The following is an 18,541-nucleotide window of genomic DNA, read 5'->3' as shown; positions in this document are numbered from 1 at the left end:
AGCGGATCCTGGCTCTGTCTTGAAAGAGAGTGTAATTATACTACAAGAAATGCTGGCCATCAAAAGAGACTCTGATGGCTTTCCGACGAAGGTGGGATTCGAACCCACGCGTGCAGAGCACAATGGATCAGCAGTCCATCGCCTTAACCACTCGGCCACCTCGTCTGCCCTACAGCCCCATCTGAAACCTTGCTTCACAAAAGGTACTGAAGTGTCAATATACTGTACCTAAAAAAGAAAAAAACAGCTGAGGCAAGATCTCACATTCCACGTCTTCCCCCAATCAGGGACCTACATTTCATTTTTGGGAAATTCTTACTATGTGCTAATTACAAATATTCATAAGATTCCCCGAGACTTTGTCAGAACTGTCAAGATATAATTCTATGGGGTTTTGAATAGACAGAGCATATGTTATAGGACAATTATAGAATCTATTCCGTTTGGACTGTATTTTTAATAGTCATGATAACATGCTAGCATGTGAGTCGATCTTGCACAGTGAATGATGGAGCAGTGTCTGTCATCTACTTGGTCAGCTGTAGATGGCTCACCTGGGGAGATGTGAAAAGAGAGAGCTCCAGTGGCGCAATCGGTTAGCGCGCGGTACTTATACAGCAGTACTTGCACTGAGCCATGCCGAGGTTGTGAGTTCGAGCCTCACCTGGAGCAGCCGTGTTGTTTTTCATAAACCATTTCACAAAAAGTAAAGTTTAAACTCAGAGTATGGACGGCCCTTGCTAGAGAGTCTTTACTTCTTATAGGATCTACGTGTCCTACTCCTCTGGGTGCCAAATATCACATATCCTCCGCGATGCTCAGTTTAAACATTCCATGATGTGCCATCTTGCATTTCATGCAAACACCACATCAGTGCATTTAAAAATACATTTGTAGAATAATAAATATGATGAAAACAGTGTTCTCACATGATAACCATAAACTGAAGAGCTGCAAAAAATGCTGTATCAGCTACTTACAATAAAAGGTGACTCGAAAAAACTAGCAAAAGAAGAGCATCATCATATTAAAGGTTCTATTCACCATCTTGAGTTGCACCATAGCAGCTTATGGTGCTTTTCTGCTCAGAGTGTGCCTCCAATCCCACATTCATTTTTAAATTCTTTGCAGTTTAAAAAACAACAATTACTGCTCGAAGTTCACTTTTCAAAACCATTCAACCTATTAAATGTATTTCTCTAACCTATGAATGTGGTCCATGTTCACTTTTCCTCATCTTCATCTCGATACTCCTTTCCCAGAAACCAGGTTCACTTCTTCATTCAACCCACCCATCCAAAGTCACCAAATCTTTGAAGCAAGTCTGCCTATTCTCCCTTTCTCTCTATGTACAAGATACCTTGTATCATTTGAATGGACAGCAGGAGAGAAGGATATTTATGGTGAGTGGGGGTGGGGTTTTGAGGAGTAACCTCATTTGCCTAAGAGCCGGGGTATCTGGGAAAAAAAGTATTTTATGGGGGAAGACTTTCACATCTCCTTGGTGAAATTTGTAGGGCCTTATAACATCCTTTCTGTGGATGCAGATTCAGTCGGAACAGAGGTCCTAGTCCTCGCTCTGCCTTTCAAAGGAACTGTAAATATGCATGGCTTATTTGGCTTTGCCCGGCAGGGTGAGAATGGCGTTTGTCAGGCGTTCGTCAGGCGATCGGAAGGGGTGAGGCAATAATTTATAATTCAATGATCTTCATGATATTTTCTTGATAATATGAAAGCAGGAAAGGGAAGCTTGGCAATAAGCAATCCTAAAGCAAGGTGTGACTCCAGGGAAGAATGACTTGAAAACAACATACAGAAAGACTCATGTAAAAAGGCCCTGATGAGGCTTGAACTCATGACCCCTGGTTTACAAGACCAGTGCTCTGCCACTGAGCTACAAGGCCAGTCTGCACGCAGGATGTAAATTGCAACATGTATTCTTACTGAGGTATGAATATATCTATGATTTTGAGACTCTGTATGGAAACGTAGTTGCATATGAATGTCCACGTGCGCGCACACATTGAAGACCATGCTTAAGGCACTTTTTTTGGAAGTATGAAAAACTACATTTTCATATGAGAAAATAAGAGTTTTCGCATTCAAGACCATACCGATAGCTCTAGTTAGTATGTCTGCAATCAGTGACATATAGAGAACCCACTTATTAGAAGTGATCTGTCTCTGTGGGGCAGACATATGTTAACAGTCATTCATTTGAGACGGCCTAAACTTTAGGAGTAAGAGCTGCTTTCTTATCAATCTATTTATCCAAACTGGTTAATAAGCCAGGAGTGAGTGAAAGGCAATCCTCTGGAAACTCCATGAAAGATCTAATTTCTATTACGCACAAAATACTTCACTTTATTTGACATATTTGTTAAAATGGAACAGTCAGATGATCCCATCTAGCGGATCCTGGCTCTGTCTTGAAAGAGAGTGTAATTATACTACAAGAAATGCTGGCCATCAAAAGAGACTCTGATTGCTTTCCGACGAAGGTGGGATTCGAACCCACGCGTGCAGAGCACAATGGATTAGCAGTCCATCGCCTTAACCACTCGGCCACCTCGTCTGCCCTACAGCCCCATCTGAAACCTTGCTTTACAAAAGGTACTGAAGTGTCAATATACTGTACCTAAAAAAGAAAAAAACAGCTGAGGCAAGATCTCACATTCCACGTCTTCCCCCAATCAGGGACCTACATTTCATTTTTGGGAAATTCTTACTATGTGCTAATTACAAATATTCATAAGATTCCCCTAGACTTTGTCAGAACTGTCAAGATATAATTCTATGGGGTTTTGAATAGACAGAGCATATGTTATAGGACAATTATAGAATCTATTCCGTTTGGACTGTATTTTTAATAGTCATGATAACATGCTAGCATGTGAGTCGATCTTGCACAGTGAATGATGGAGCAGTGTCTGTCATCTACTTGGTCAGCTGTAGATGGCTCACCTGGGGAGATGTGAAAAGAGAGAACTCCAGTGGCGCAATCGGTTAGCGCGCGGTACTTATACAGCAGTACTTGCACTGAGCCATGCCGAGGTTGTGAGTTCGAGCCTCACCTGTAGCAGCCGTGTTGATTTTCATAAACCATTTCACAAAAAGTAAAGTTTAAACTCAGAGTATGGACGGCCCTTGCTAGAGAGTCTTTACTTCTTATAGGATCTACGTGTCCTACTCCTCTGGGTGCCAAATATCACATATCCTCCGCGATGCTCAGTTTAAACATTCCATGATGTGCCATCTTGCATTTCATGCAAACACCACATCAGTGCATTTAAAAATACATTTGTAGAATAATAAATATGATGAAAACAGTGTTCTCACATGATAACCATAAACTGAAGAGCTGCAAAAAATGCTGTATCAGCTACTTACAATAAAAGGTGACTCGAAAAAACTAGCAAAAGAAGAGCATCATCATATTAAAGGTTCTATTCACCATCTTGAGTTGCACCATAGCAGCTTATGGTGCTTTTCTGCTCAGAGTGTGCCTCCAATCCCACATTCATTTTTAATTTCTTTGCAGTTTAAAAAACAACAATTACTGCTCGAAGTTCACTTTTCAAAACCATTCAACCTATTAAATGTATTTCTCTAACCTATGAATGTGGTCCATGTTCACTTTTCCTCATCTTCATCTCGATACTCCTTTCCCAGAAACCAGGTTCACTTCTTCATTCAACCCACCCATCCAAAGTCACCAAATCTTTGAAGCAAGTCTGCCTATTCTCCCTTTCTCTCTATGTACAAGATACCTTGTATCATTTGAATGGACAGCAGGAGAGAAGGATATTTATGGTGAGTGGGGGTGGGGTTTTGAGGAGTAACCTCATTTGCCTAAGAGCCGGGGTATCTGGGAAAAAAAGTATTTTATGGGGGAAGACTTTCACATCTCCTTGGTGAAATTTGTAGGGCCTTATAACATCCTTTCTGTGGATGCAGATTCAGTCGGAACAGAGGTCCTAGTCCTCGCTCTGCCTTTCAAAGGAACTGTAAATATGCATGGCTTATTTGGCTTTGCCCGGCAGGGCTTGCCCGGCAGGGTGAGAATGGCGTTTGTCAGGCGTTCGTCAGGCGATCGGAAGGGGTGAGGCAATAATTTATAATTCAATGATCTTCATGATATTTTCTTGATAATATGAAAGCAGGAAAGGGAAGCTTGGCAATAAGCAATCCTAAAGAAAGGTGTGACTCCAGGGAAGAATGACTTGAAAACAACATACAGAAAGACTCATGTAAAAAGGCCCTGATGAGGCTTGAACTCATGACCCCTGGTTTACAAGACCAGTGCTCTGCCACTGAGCTACAAGGACAGTCTGCACGCAGGATGTAAATTGCAACATGTATTCTTACTGAGGTATGAATATATCTATGATTTTGAGACTCTATATGGAAACGTAGTTGCATATGAATGTCCACGTGCGCGCACACATTGAAGACCATGCTTAAGGCACTTTTTTTGGAAGTATGAAAAACTACATTTTCATATGAGAAAATAAGAGTTTTCGCATTCAAGACCATACCGATAGCTCTAGTTAGTATGTCTGCAATCAGTGACATATAGAGAACCCACTTATTAGAAGTGATCTGTCTCTGTGGGGCAGACATATGTTAACAGTCATTCATTTGAGAATGCCTAAACTTTAGGAGTAAGAGCTGCTTTCTTATCAATCTATTTATCCAAACTGGTTAATAAGCCAGGAGTGAGTGAAAGGCAATCCTCTGGAAACTCCATGAAAGATCTAATTTCTATTACGCACAAAATACTTCACTTTATTTGACATATTTGTTAAAATGGAACAGTCAGATGATCCCATCTAGCGGATCCTGGCTCTGTCTTGAAAGAGAGTGTAATTATACTACAAGAAATGCTGGCCATCAAAAGAGACTCTGATGGCTTTCCGACGAAGGTGGGATTCGAACCCACGCGTGCAGAGCACAATGGATCAGCAGTCCATCGCCTTAACCACTCGGCCACCTCGTCTGCCCTACAGCCCCATCTGAAACCTTGCTTCACAAAAGGTACTGAAGTGTCAATATACTGTACCTAAAAAAGAAAAAAACAGCTGAGGCAAGATCTCACATTCCACGTCTTCCCCCAATCAGGGACCTACATTTCATTTTTGGGAAATTCTTACTATGTGCTAATTACAAATATTCATAAGATTCCCCGAGAATTTGTCAGAACTGTCAAGATATAATTCTATGGGGTTTTGAATAGACAGAGCATATGTTATAGGACAATTATAGAATCTATTCCGTTTGGACTGTATTTTTAATAGTCATGATAACATGCTAGCATGTGAGTCGATCTTGCACAGTGAATGATGGAGCAGTGTCTGTCATCTACTTGGTCAGCTGTAGATGGCTCACCTGGGGAGATGTGAAAAGAGAGAGCTCCAGTGGCGCAATCGGTTAGCGCGCGGTACTTATACAGCAGTACTTGCACTGAGCCATGCCGAGGTTGTGAGTTCGAGCCTCACCTGGAGCAGCCGTGTTGTTTTTCATAAACCATTTCACAAAAAGTAAAGTTTAAACTCAGAGTATGGACGGCCCTTGCTAGAGAGTCTTTACTTCTTATAGGATCTACGTGTCCTACTCCTCTGGGTGCCAAATATCACATATCCTCCGCGATGCTCAGTTTAAACATTCCATGATGTGCCATCTTGCATTTCATGCAAACACCACATCAGTGCATTTAAAAATACATTTGTAGAATAATAAATATGATGAAAACAGTGTTCTCACATGATAACCATAAACTGAAGAGCTGCAAAAAATGCTGTATCAGCTACTTACAATAAAAGGTGACTCGAAAAAACTAGCAAAAGAAGAGCATCATCATATTAAAGGTTCTATTCACCATCTTGAGTTGCACCATAGCAGCTTATGGTGCTTTTCTGCTCAGAGTGTGCCTCCAATCCCACATTAATTTTTAATTTCTTTGCAGTTTAAAAAACAACAATTACTGCTCGAAGTTCACTTTTCAAAACCATTCAACCTATTAAATGTATTTCTCTAACCTATGAATGTGGTCCATGTTCACTTTTCCTCATCTTCATCTCGATACTCCTTTCCCAGAAACCAGGTTCACTTCTTCATTCAACCCACCCATCCAAAGTCACCAAATCTTTGAAGCAAGTCTGCCTATTCTCCCTTTCTCTCTATGTACAAGATACCTTGTATCATTTGAATGGACAGCAGGAGAGAAGGATATTTATGGTGAGTGGGGGTGGGGTTTTGAGGAGTAACCTCATTTGCCTAAGAGCCGGGGTATCTGGGAAAAAAAGTATTTTATGGGGGAAGACTTTCACATCTCCTTGGTGAAATTTGTAGGGCCTTATAACATCCTTTCTGTGGATGCAGATTCAGTCGGAACAGAGGTCCTAGTCCTCGCTCTGCCTTTCAAAGGAACTGTAAATATGCATGGCTTATTTGGCTTTGCCCGGCAGGGCTTGCCCGCCAGGGTGAGAATGGCGTTTGTCAGGCGTTCGTCAGGCGATCGGAAGGGGTGAGGCAATAATTTATAATTCAATGATCTTCATGATATTTTCTTGATAATATGAAAGCAGGAAAGGGAAGCTTGGCAATAAGCAATCCTAAAGCAAGGTGTGACTCCAGGGAAGAATGACTTGAAAACAACATACAGAAAGACTCATGTAAAAAGGCCCTGATGAGGCTTGAACTCATGACCCCTGGTTTACAAGACCAGTGCTCTGCCACTGAGCTACAAGGCCAGTCTGCACGCAGGATGTAAATTGCAACATGTATTCTTACTGAGGTATGAATATATCTATGATTTTGAGACTCTGTATGGAAACGTAGTTGCATATGAATGTCCACGTGCGCGCACACATTGAAGACCATGCTTAAGGCACTTTTTTTGGAAGTATGAAAAACTACATTTTCATATGAGAAAATAAGAGTTTTCGCATTCAAGACCATACCGATAGCTCTAGTTAGTATGTCTGCAATCAGTGACATATAGAGAACCCACTTATTAGAAGTGATCTGTCTCTGTGGGGCAGACATATGTTAACAGTCATTCATTTGAGACGGCCTAAACTTTAGGAGTAAGAGCTGCTTTCTTATCAATCTATTTATCCAAACTGGTTAATAAGCTAGGAGTGAGTGAAAGGCAATCCTCTGGAAACTCCATGAAAGATCTAATTTCTATTACGCACAAAATACTTCACTTTATTTGACATATTTGTTAAAATGGAACAGTCAGATGATCCCATCTAGCGGATCCTGGCTCTGTCTTGAAAGAGAGTGTAATTATACTACAAGAAATGCTGGCCATCAAAAGAGACTCTGATGGCTTTTCGACGAAGGTGGGATTCGAACCCACGCGTGCAGAGCACAATGGATTAGCAGCCCATCGCCTTAACCACTCGGCCACCTCGTCTGCCCTACAGCCCCATCTGAAACCTTGCTTCACAAAAGGTACTGAAGTGTCAATATACTGTACCTAAAAAAGAAAAAAACAGCTGAGGCAAGATCTCACATTCCACGTCTTCCCCCAATCAGGGACCTACATTTCATTTTTGGGAAATTCTTACTATGTGCTAATTACAAATATTCATAAGATTCCCCTAGACTTTGTCAGAACTGTCAAGATATAATTCTATGGGGTTTTGAATTGACAGAGCATATGTTATAGGACAATTATAGAATCTATTCCGTTTGGACTGTAATTTTAATAGTCATGATAACATGCTAGCATGTGAGTCGATCTTGCACAGTGAATGATGGAGCAGTGTCTGTCATCTACTTGGTCAGCTGTAGATGGCTCACCTGGGGAGATGTGAAAAGAGAGAGCTCCAGTGGCGCAATCGGTTAGCGCGCGGTACTTATACAGCAGTACTTGCACTGAGCCATGCCGAGGTTGTGAGTTCGAGCCTCACCTGGAGCAGCCGTGTTGTTTTTCATAAACCATTTCACAAAAAGTAAAGTTTAAACTCAGAGTATGGACGGCCCTTGCTAGAGAGTCTTTACTTCTTATAGGATCTACGTGTCCTACTCCTCTGGGTGCCAAAATCACATATCCTCCGCGATGCTCAGTTTAAACATTCCATGATGTGCCATCTTGCATTTCATGCAAACACCACATCAGTGCATTTAAAAATACATTTGTAGAATAATAAATATGATGAAAACAGTGTTCTCACATGATAACCATAAACTGAAGAGCTGCAAAAAATGCTGTATCAGCTACTTACAATAAAAGGTGACTCGAAAAAACTAGCAAAAGAAGAGCATCATCATATTAAAGGTTCTATTCACCATCTTGAGTTGCACCATAGCAGCTTATGGTGCTTTTCTGCTCAGAGTGTGCCTCCAATCCCACATTCATTTTTAATTTCTTTGCAGTTTAAAAAACAACAATTACTGCTCGAAGTTCACTTTTCAAAACCATTCAACCTATTAAATGTATTTCTCTAACCTATGAATGTGGTCCATGTTCACTTTTCCTCATCTTCATCTTGATACTCCTTTCCCAGAAACCAGGTTCACTTCTTCATTCAACCCACCCATCCAAAGTCACCAAATCTTTGAAGCAAGTCTGCCTATTCTCCCTTTCTCTCTATGTACAAGATACCTTGTATCATTTGAATGGACAGCAGGAGAGAAGGATATTTATGGTGAGTGGGGGTGGGGTTTTGAGGAGTAACCTCATTTGCCTAAGAGCCGGGGTATCTGGGAAAAAAAGTATTTTATGGGGGAAGACTTTCACATCTCCTTGGTGAAATTTGTAGGGCCTTATAACATCCTTTCTGTGGATGCAGATTCAGTCGGAACAGAGGTCCTAATCCTTGCTCTGCCTTTCAAAGGAACTGTAAATATGCATGGCTTATTTGGCTTTGCCCGGCAGGGTGAGAATGGCGTTTGTCAGGCGTTCGTCAGGCGATCGGAAGGGGTGAGGCAATAATTTATAATTCAATGATCTTCATGATATTTTCTTGATAATATGAAAGCAGGAAAGGGAAGCTTGGCAATAAGCAATCCTAAAGCAAGGTGTGACTCCAGGGAAGAATGACTTGAAAACAACATACAGAAAGACTCATGTAAAAAGGCCCTGATGAGGCTTGAACTCATGACCCCTGGTTTACAAGACCAGTGCTCTGCCACTGAGCTACAAGGCCAGTCTGCACGCAGGATGTAAATTGCAACATGTATTCTTACTGAGGTATGAATATATCTATGATTTTGAGACTCTGTATGGAAACGTAGTTGCATATGAATGTCCACGTGCGCGCACACATTGAAGACCATGCTTAAGGCACTTTTTTTGGAAGTATGAAAAACTACATTTTCATATGAGAAAATAAGAGTTTTCGCATTCAAGACCATACCGATAGCTCTAGTTAGTATGTCTGCAATCAGTGACATATAGAGAACCCACTTATTAGAAGTGATCTGTCTCTGTGGGGCAGACATATGTTAACAGTCATTCATTTGAGACGGCCTAAACTTTAGGAGTAAGAGCTGCTTTCTTATCAATCGATTTATCCAAACTGGTTAATAAGCCAGGAGTGAGTGAAAGGCAATCCTCTGGAAACTCCATGAAAGATCTAATTTCTATTACGCACAAAATACTTCACTTTATTTGACATATTTGTTAAAATGGAACAGTCAGATGATCCCATCTAGCGGATCCTGGCTCTGTCTTGAAAGAGAGTGTAATTATACTACAAGAAATGCTGGCCATCAAAAGCGACTCTGATTGCTTTCCGACGAAGGTGGGATTCGAACCCACGCGTGCAGAGCACAAAGGATTAGCAGTCCATCGCCTTAACCACTCGGCCACCTCGTCTGCCCTACAGCCCCATCTGAAACCTGGCTTCACAAAAGGTACTGAAGTGTCAATATACTGTACCTAAAAAAGAAAAAAACAGCTGAGGCAAGATCTCACATTCCACGTCTTCCCCCAATCAGGGACCTACATTTCATTTTTGGGAAATTCTTACTATGTGCTAATTACAAATATTCATAAGATTCCCCTAGACTTTGTCAGAACTGTCAAGATATAATTCTATGGGGTTTTGAATAGACAGAGCATATGTTATAGGACAATTATAGAATCTATTCCGTTTGGACTGTATTTTTAATAGTCATGATAACATGCTAGCATGTGAGTCGATCTTGCACAGTGAATGATGGAGCAGTGTCTGTCATCTACTTGGTCAGCTGTAGATGGCTCACCTGGGGAGATGTGAAAAGAGAGAACTCCAGTGGCGCAATCGGTTAGCGCGCGGTACTTATACAGCAGTACTTGCACTGAGCCATGCCGAGGTTGTGAGTTCGAGCCTCACCTGTAGCAGCTGTGTTGATTTTCATAAACCATTTCACAAAAAGTAAAGTTTAAACTCAGAGTATGGACGGCCCTTGCTAGAGAGTCTTTACTTCTTATAGGATCTACGTGTCCTACTCCTCTGGGTGCCAAATATCACATATCCTCCGCGATGCTCAGTTTAAACATTCCATGATGTGCCATCTTGCATTTCATGCAAACACCACATCAGTGCATTTAAAAATACATTTGTAGAATAATAAATATGATGAAAACAGTGTTCTCACATGATAACCATAAACTGAAGAGCTGCAAAAAATGCTGTATCAGCTACTTACAATAAAAGGTGACTCGAAAAAACTAGCAAAAGAAGAGCATCATCATATTAAAGGTTCTATTCACCATCTTGAGTTGCACCATAGCAGCTTATGGTGCTTTTCTGCTCAGAGTGTGCCTCCAATCCCACATTCATTTTTAATTTCTTTGCAGTTTAAAAAACAACAATTACTGCTCGAAGTTCACTTTTCAAAACCATTCAACCTATTAAATGTATTTCTCTAACCTATGAATGTGGTCCATGTTCACTTTTCCTCATCTTCATCTCGATACTCCTTTCCCAGAAACCAGGTTCACTTCTTCATTCAACCCACCCATCCAAAGTCACCAAATCTTTGAAGCAAGTCTGCCTATTCTCCCTTTCTCTCTATGTACAAGATACCTTGTATCATTTGAATGGACAGCAGGAGAGAAGGATTTTTATGGTGAGTGGGGGTGGGGTTTTGAGGAGTAACCTCATTTGCCTAAGAGCCGGGGTATCTGGGAAAAAAAGTATTTTATGGGGGAAGACTTTCACATCTCCTTGGTGAAATTTGTAGGGCCTTATAACATCCTTTCTGTGGATGCAGATTCAGTCGGAACAGAGGTCCTAGTCCTCGCTCTGCCTTTCAAAGGAACTGTAAATATGCATGGCTTATTTGGCTTTGCCCGGCAGGGCTTGCCCGGCAGGGTGAGAATGGCGTTTGTCAGGCGTTCGTCAGGCGATCGGAAGGGGTGAGGCAATAATTTATAATTCAATGATCTTCATGATATTTTCTTGATAATATGAAAGCAGGAAAGGGAAGCTTGGCAATAAGCAATCCTAAAGCAAGGTGTGACTCCAGGGAAGAATGACTTGAAAACAACATACAGAAAGACTCATGTAAAAAGGCCCTGATGAGGCTTGAACTCATGACCCCTGGTTTACAAGACCAGTGCTCTGCCACTGAGCTACAAGGACAGTCTGCACGCAGGATGTAAATTGCAACATGTATTCTTACTGAGGTATGAATATATCTATGATTTTGAGACTCTATATGGAAACGTAGTTGCATATGAATGTCCACGTGCGCGCACACATTGAAGACCATGCTTAAGGCACTTTTTTTGGAAGTATGAAAAACTACATTTTCATATGAGAAAATAAGAGTTTTCGCATTCAAGACCATACCGATAGCTCTAGTTAGTATGTCTGCAATCAGTGACATATAGAGAACCCACTTATTAGAAGTGATCTGTCTCTGTGGGGCAGACATATGTTAACAGTCATTCATTTGAGAATGCCTAAACTTTAGGAGTAAGAGCTGCTTTCTTATCAATCTATTTATCCAAACTGGTTAATAAGCCAGGAGTGAGTGAAAGGCAATCCTCTGGAAACTCCATGAAAGATCTAATTTCTATTACGCACAAAATACTTCACTTTATTTGACATATTTGTTAAAATGGAACAGTCAGATGATCCCATCTAGCGGATCCTGGCTCTGTCTTGAAAGAGAGTGTAATTATACTACAGGAAATGCTGGCCATCAAAAGAGACTCTGATGGCTTTCCGACGAAGGTGGGATTCGAACCCACGCGTGCAGAGCACAATGGATCAGCAGTCCATCGCCTTAACCACTCGGCCACCTCGTCTGCCCTACAGCCCCATCTGAAACCTTGCTTCACAAAAGGTACTGAAGTGTCAATATACTGTACCTAAAAAAGAAAAAAACAGCTGAGGCAAGATCTCACATTCCACGTCTTCCCCCAATCAGGGACCTACATTTCATTTTTGGGAAATTCTTACTATGTGCTAATTACAAATATTCATAAGATTCCCCGAGACTTTGTCAGAACTGTCAAGATATAATTCGATGGGGTTTTGAATAGACAGAGCATATGTTATAGGACAATTATAGAATCTATTCCGTTTGGACTGTATTTTTAATAGTCATGATAACATGCTAGCATGTGAGTCGATCTTGCACAGTGAATGATGGAGCAGTGTCTGTCATCTACTTGGTCAGCTGTAGATGGCTCACCTGGGGAGATGTGAAAAGAGAGAGCTCCAGTGGCGCAATCGGTTAGCGCGCGGTACTTATACAGCAGTACTTGCACTGAGCCATGCTGAGGTTGTGAGTTCGAGCCTCACCTGGAGCAGCCGTGTTGTTTTTCATAAACCATTTCACAAAAAGTAAAGTTTAAACTCAGAGTATGGACGGCCCTTGCTAGAGAGTCTTTACTTCTTATAGGATCTACGTGTCCTACTCCTCTGGGTGCCAAATATCACATATCCTCCGCGATGCTCAGTTTAAACATTCCATGATGTGCCATCTTGCATTTCATGCAAACACCACATCAGTGCATTTAAAAATACATTTGTAGAATAATAAATATGATGAAAACAGTGTTCTCACATGATAACCATAAACTGAAGAGCTGCAAAAAATGCTGTATCAGCTACTTACAATAAAAGGTGACTCGAAAAAACTAGCAAAAGAAGAGCATCATCATATTAAAGGTTCTATTCACCATCTTGAGTTGCACCATAGCAGCTTATGGTGCTTTTCTGCTCAGAGTGTGCCTCCAATCCCACATTCATTTTTAATTTCTTTGCAGTTTAAAAAACAACAATTACTGCTCGAAGTTCACTTTTCAAAACCATTCAACCTATTAAATGTATTTCTCTAACCTATGAATGTGGTCCATGTTCACTTTTCCTCATCTTCATCTCGATACTCCTTTCCCAGAAACCAGGTTCACTTCTTCATTCAACCCACCCATCCAAAGTCACCAAATCTTTGAAGCAAGTCTGCCTATTCTCCCTTTCTCTCTATGTACAAGATACCTTGTATCATTTGAATGGACAGCAGGAGAGAAGGATATTTATGGTGAGTGGGGGTGGGGTTTTGAGGAGTAACCTCATTTGCCTAAGAGCCGGGGTATCTGGGAAAAAAAGTATTTTATGGGGGAAGACTTTCACATCTCCTTGGTGAAATTTGTAGGGCCTTATAACATCCTTTCTGTGGATGCAGATTCAGTCGGAACAGAGGTCCTAGTCCTCGCTCTGCCTTTCAAAGGAACTGTAAATATGCATGGCTTATTTGGCTTTGCCCGGCAGGGTGAGAATGACGTTTGTCAGGCGTTCGTCAGGCGATCGGAAGGGGTGAGGCAATAATTTATAATTCAATGATCTTCATGATATTTTCTTGATAATATGAAAGCAGGAAAGGGAAGCTTGGCAATAAGCAATCCTAAAGCAAGGTGTGACTCCAGGGAAGAATGACTTGAAAACAACATACAGAAAGACTCATGTAAAAAGGCCCTGATGAGGCTTGAACTCATGACCCCTGGTTTACAAGACCAGTGCTCTGCCACTGAGCTACAAGGCCAGTCTGCACGCAGGATGTAAATTGCAACATGTATTCTTACTGAGGTATGAATATATCTATGATTTTGAGACTCTATATGGAAACGTAGTTGCATATGAATGTCCACGTGCGCGCACACATTGAAGACCATGCTTAAGGCACTTTTTTTGGAAGTATGAAAAACTACATTTTCATATGAGAAAATAAGAGTTTTCGCATTCAAGACCATACCGATAGCTCTAGTTAGTATGTCTGCAATCAGTGACATATAGAGAACCCACTTATTAGAAGTGATCTGTCTCTGTGGGGCAGACATATGTTAACAGTCATTCATTTGAGAATGCCTAAACTTTAGGAGTAAGAGCTGCTTTCTTATCAATCTATTTATCCAAACTGGTTAATAAGCCAGGAGTGAGTGAAAGGCAATCCTCTGGAAACTCCATGAAAGATCTAATTTCTATTACGCACAAAATACTTCACTTTATTTGACATATTTGTTAAAATGGAACAGTCAGATGATCCCATCTAGCGGATCCTGGCTCTGTCTTGAAAGAGAGTGTAATTATACTACAAGAAATGCTGGCCATCAAAAGAGACTCTGATGGCTTTCCGACGAAGGTGGGATTCGAACCCACGCGTGCAGAGCACAATGGATTAGCAGTCCATCGCCTTAACCACTCAGCCACCTCGTCTGCCCTACAGCCCCATCTGAAACCTTGCTTCACAAAAGGTACTGAAGTGTCAATATACTGTACCTAAAAAAGAAAAAAACAGCTGAGGCAAGATCTCACATTCCACGTCTTCCCCCAATCAGGGACCTACATTTCATTTTTGGGAAATTCTTACTATGTGCTAATTACAAATATTCATAAGATTCCCCGAGACTTTGTCAGAACTGTCAAGATATAATTCTATGGGGTTTTCAATAGACAGAGCATATGTTATAGGACAATTATAGAATCTATTCCGTTTGGACTGTATTTTTAATAGTCATGATAACATGCTAGCATGTGAGTCGATCTTGCACAGTGAATGATGGAGCAGTGTCTGTCATCTACTTGGTCAGCTGTAGATGGCTCACCTGGGGAGATGTGAAAAGAGAGAGCTCCAGTGGTGCAATCGGTTAGCGCGCGGTACTTATACAGCAGTACTTGCACTGAGCCATGCCGAGGTTGTGAGTTCGAGCCTCACCTGGAGCAGCCGTGTTGTTTTTCATAAACCATTTCACAAAAAGTAAAGTTTAAACTCAGAGTATGGACGGCCCTTGCTAGAGAGTCTTTACTTCTTATAGGATCTACGTGTCCTACTCCTCTGGGTGCCAAATATCACATATCCTCCGCGATGCTCAGTTTAAACATTCCATGATGTGCCATCTTGCATTTCATGCAAACACCACATCAGTGCATTTAAAAATACATTTGTAGAATAATAAATATGATGAAAACAGTGTTCTCACATGATAACCATAAACTGAAGAGCTGCAAAAAATGCTGTATCAGCTACTTACAATAAAAGGTGACTCGAAAAAACTAGCAAAAGAAGAGCATCATCATATTAAAGGTTCTATTCACCATCTTGAGTTGCACCATAGCAGCTTATGGTGCTTTTCTGCTCAGAGTGTGCCTCCAATCCCACATTCATTTTTAATTTCTTTGCAGTTTAAAAAACAACAATTACTGCTCGAAGTTCACTTTTCAAAACCATTCAACCTATTAAATGTATTTCTCTAACCTATGAATGTGGTCCATGTTCACTTTTCCTCATCTTCATCTCGATACTCCTTTCCCAGAAACCAGGTTCACTTCTTCATTCAACCCACCCATCCAAAGTCACCAAATCTTTGAAGCAAGTCTGCCTATTCTCCCTTTCTCTCTATGTACAAGATACCTTGTATCATTTGAATGGACAGCAGGAGAGAAGGATATTTATGGTGAGTGGGGGTGGGGTTTTGAGGAGTAACCTCATTTGCCTAAGAGCCGGGGTATCTGGGAAAAAAAGTATTTTATGGGGGAAGACTTTCACATCTCCTTGGTGAAATTTGTAGGGCCTTATAACATCCTTTCTGTGGATGCAGATTCAGTCGGAACAGAGGTCCTAGTCCTCGCTCTGCCTTTCAAAGGAACTGTAAATATGCATGGCTTATTTGGCTTTGCCCGGCAGGGCTTGCCCGCCAGGGTGAGAATGGCGTTTGTCAGGCGTTCGTCAGGCGATCGGAAGGGGTGAGGCAATAATTTATAATTCAATGATCTTCATGATATTTTCTTGATAATATGAAAGCAGGAAAGGGAAGCTTGGCAATAAGCAATCCTAAAGCAAGGTGTGACTCCAGGGAAGAATGACTTGAAAACAACATACAGAAAGACTCATGTAAAAAGGCCCTGATGAGGCTTGAACTCATGACCCCTGGTTTACAAGACCAGTGCTCTGCCACTGAGCTACAAGGCCAGTCTGCAAGCAGGATGTAAATTGCAACATGTATTCTTACTGAGGTATGAATATATCTATGATTTTGAGACTCTGTATGGAAACGTAGTTGCATATGAATGTCCACGTGCGCGCACACATTGAAGACCATGCTTAAGGCACTTTTTTTGGAAGTATGAAAAACTACATTTTCATATGAGAAAATAAGAGTTTTCGCATTCAAGACCATACCGATAGCTCTAGTTAGTATGTCTGCAATCAGTGACATATAGAGAACCCACTTATTAGAAGTGATCTGTCTCTGTGGGGCAGACATATGTTAACAGTCATTCATTTGAGAATGCCTAAACTTTAGGAGTAAGAGCTGCTTTCTTATCAATCTATTTATCCAAACTGGTTAATAAGCCAGGAGTGAGTGAAAGGCAATCCTCTGGAAACTCCATGAAAGATCTAATTTCTATTACGCACAAAATACTTCACTTTATTTGACATATTTGTTAAAATGGAACAGTCAGATGATCCCATCTAGCGGATCCTGGCTCTGTCTTGAAAGAGAGTGTAATTATACTACAAGAAATGCTGGCCATCAAAAGAGACTCTGATGGCTTTCCGACGAAGGTGGGATTTGAACCCACGCGTGCAGAGCACAATGGATTAGCAGTCCATCGCCTTAACCACTCGGCCACCTCGTCTGCCCTACAGCCCCATCTGAAACCTTGCTTCACAAAAGGTACTGAAGTGTCAATATACTGTACCTAAAAAAGAAAAAAACAGCTGAGGCAAGATCTCACATTCCACGTCTTCCCCCAATCAGGGACCTACATTTCATTTTTGGGAAATTCTTACTATGTGCTAATTACAAATATTCATAAGATTCCCCGAGACTTTGTCAGAACTGTCAAGATATAATTCTATGGGGTTTTGAATAGACAGAGCATATGTTATAGGACAATTATAGAATCTATTCCGTTTGGACTGTATTTTTAATAGTCATGATAACATGCTAGCATGTGAGTCGATCTTGCACAGTGAATGATGGAGCAGTGTCTGTCATCTACTTGGTCAGCTGTAGATGGCTCACCTGGGGAGATGTGAAAAGAGAGAGCTCCAGTGGTGCAATCGGTTAGCGCGCGGTACTTATACAGCAGTACTTGCACTGAGCCATGCCGAGGTTGTGAGTTCGAGCCTCACCTGGAGCAGCCGTGTTGTTTTTCATAAACCATTTCACAAAAAGTAAAGTTTAAACTCAGAGTATGGACGGCCCTTGCTAGAGAGTCTTTACTTCTTATAGGATCTACGTGTCCTACTCCTCTGGGTGCCAAATATCACATATCCTCCGCGATGCTCAGTTTAAACATTCCATGATGTGCCATCTTGCATTTCATGCAAACACCACATCAGTGCATTTAAAAATACATTTGTAGAATAATAAATATGATGAAAACAGTGTTCTCACATGATAACCATAAACTGAAGAGCTGCAAAAAATGCTGTATCAGCTACTTACAATAAAAGGTGACTCGAAAAAACTAGCAAAAGAAGAGCATCATCATATTAAAGGTTCTATTCACCATCTTGAGTTGCACCATAGCAGCTTATGGTGCTTTTCTGCTCAGAGTGTGCCTCCAATCCCACATTCATTTTTAATTTCTTTGCAGTTTAAAAAACAACAATTACTGCTCGAAGTTCACTTTTCAAAACCATTCAACCTATTAAATGTATTTCTCTAACCTATGAATGTGGTCCATGTTCACTTTTCCTCATCTTCATCTCGATACTCCTTTCCCAGAAACCAGGTTCACTTCTTCATTCAACCCACCCATCCAAAGTCACCAAATCTTTGAAGCAAGTCTGCCTATTCTCCCTTTCTCTCTATGTACAAGATACCTTGTATCATTTGAATGGACAGCAGGAGAGAAGGATATTTATGGTGAGTGGGGGTGGGGTTTTGAGGAGTAACCTCATTTGCCTAAGAGCCGGGGTATCTGGGAAAAAAAGTATTTGATGGGGGAAGACTTTCACATCTCCTTGGTGAAATTTGTAGGGCCTTATAACATCCTTTCTGTGGATGCAGATTCAGTCGGAACAGAGGTCCTAGTCCTCGCTCTGCCTTTCAAAGGAACTGTAAATATGCATGGCTTAT

At 41.1% G+C, this 18,541-nt stretch overlaps 16 non-coding genes across 16 annotated transcripts; 6 read left to right on the top strand and 10 right to left on the bottom strand.

The window, feature by feature from the left end:
• Positions 1-83: 83 nt before the first annotated feature.
• Positions 84-165, bottom strand: TRNAS-GCU (transfer RNA serine (anticodon GCU)). The gene has a single exon. It is a non-coding gene; the product is annotated as a tRNA-Ser (tRNA).
• A 412-nt stretch (positions 166-577) lies between these two features.
• Positions 578-672, top strand: TRNAI-UAU (transfer RNA isoleucine (anticodon UAU)). Its single transcript has 2 exons — positions 578-615; positions 637-672. It is a non-coding gene; the product is annotated as a tRNA-Ile (tRNA).
• Positions 673-1,832: 1,160 nt separating this feature from the next.
• On the bottom strand, positions 1,833-1,904 carry TRNAT-UGU (transfer RNA threonine (anticodon UGU)). The gene has a single exon. It is a non-coding gene; the product is annotated as a tRNA-Thr (tRNA).
• Positions 1,905-2,493: 589 nt separating this feature from the next.
• On the bottom strand, positions 2,494-2,575 carry TRNAS-GCU (transfer RNA serine (anticodon GCU)). Its single transcript has one exon. It is a non-coding gene; the product is annotated as a tRNA-Ser (tRNA).
• Positions 2,576-4,917: 2,342 nt separating this feature from the next.
• Positions 4,918-4,999, bottom strand: TRNAS-GCU (transfer RNA serine (anticodon GCU)). The gene has a single exon. It is a non-coding gene; the product is annotated as a tRNA-Ser (tRNA).
• Positions 5,000-5,411: 412 nt separating this feature from the next.
• TRNAI-UAU (transfer RNA isoleucine (anticodon UAU)) lies at positions 5,412-5,506 on the top strand. The gene is made up of 2 exons: positions 5,412-5,449; positions 5,471-5,506. It is a non-coding gene; the product is annotated as a tRNA-Ile (tRNA).
• Positions 5,507-6,680: 1,174 nt separating this feature from the next.
• On the bottom strand, positions 6,681-6,752 carry TRNAT-UGU (transfer RNA threonine (anticodon UGU)). The gene has a single exon. It is a non-coding gene; the product is annotated as a tRNA-Thr (tRNA).
• Positions 6,753-7,835: 1,083 nt separating this feature from the next.
• On the top strand, positions 7,836-7,930 carry TRNAI-UAU (transfer RNA isoleucine (anticodon UAU)). The gene is made up of 2 exons: positions 7,836-7,873; positions 7,895-7,930. It is a non-coding gene; the product is annotated as a tRNA-Ile (tRNA).
• A 1,159-nt stretch (positions 7,931-9,089) lies between these two features.
• Positions 9,090-9,161, bottom strand: TRNAT-UGU (transfer RNA threonine (anticodon UGU)). The gene has a single exon. It is a non-coding gene; the product is annotated as a tRNA-Thr (tRNA).
• Positions 9,162-12,174: 3,013 nt separating this feature from the next.
• TRNAS-GCU (transfer RNA serine (anticodon GCU)) lies at positions 12,175-12,256 on the bottom strand. Its single transcript has one exon. It is a non-coding gene; the product is annotated as a tRNA-Ser (tRNA).
• A 412-nt stretch (positions 12,257-12,668) lies between these two features.
• Positions 12,669-12,763, top strand: TRNAI-UAU (transfer RNA isoleucine (anticodon UAU)). Its single transcript has 2 exons — positions 12,669-12,706; positions 12,728-12,763. It is a non-coding gene; the product is annotated as a tRNA-Ile (tRNA).
• A 1,160-nt stretch (positions 12,764-13,923) lies between these two features.
• On the bottom strand, positions 13,924-13,995 carry TRNAT-UGU (transfer RNA threonine (anticodon UGU)). Its single transcript has one exon. It is a non-coding gene; the product is annotated as a tRNA-Thr (tRNA).
• A 1,083-nt stretch (positions 13,996-15,078) lies between these two features.
• Positions 15,079-15,173, top strand: TRNAI-UAU (transfer RNA isoleucine (anticodon UAU)). The gene is made up of 2 exons: positions 15,079-15,116; positions 15,138-15,173. It is a non-coding gene; the product is annotated as a tRNA-Ile (tRNA).
• A 1,174-nt stretch (positions 15,174-16,347) lies between these two features.
• TRNAT-UGU (transfer RNA threonine (anticodon UGU)) lies at positions 16,348-16,419 on the bottom strand. The gene has a single exon. It is a non-coding gene; the product is annotated as a tRNA-Thr (tRNA).
• A 589-nt stretch (positions 16,420-17,008) lies between these two features.
• TRNAS-GCU (transfer RNA serine (anticodon GCU)) lies at positions 17,009-17,090 on the bottom strand. The gene has a single exon. It is a non-coding gene; the product is annotated as a tRNA-Ser (tRNA).
• Positions 17,091-17,502: 412 nt separating this feature from the next.
• TRNAI-UAU (transfer RNA isoleucine (anticodon UAU)) lies at positions 17,503-17,597 on the top strand. The gene is made up of 2 exons: positions 17,503-17,540; positions 17,562-17,597. It is a non-coding gene; the product is annotated as a tRNA-Ile (tRNA).
• Positions 17,598-18,541: the final 944 nt, after the last annotated feature.

Source organism: Triturus cristatus, chromosome 12 (assembly GCF_964204655.1).
Source record: "Triturus cristatus chromosome 12, aTriCri1.1, whole genome shotgun sequence".
NCBI lineage: Eukaryota > Metazoa > Chordata > Amphibia > Caudata > Salamandridae > Triturus > Triturus cristatus.
The sequence above is the reverse complement of the archived record's forward strand: the minus strand, read 5'-3'. Positions and strand labels throughout refer to the sequence as shown.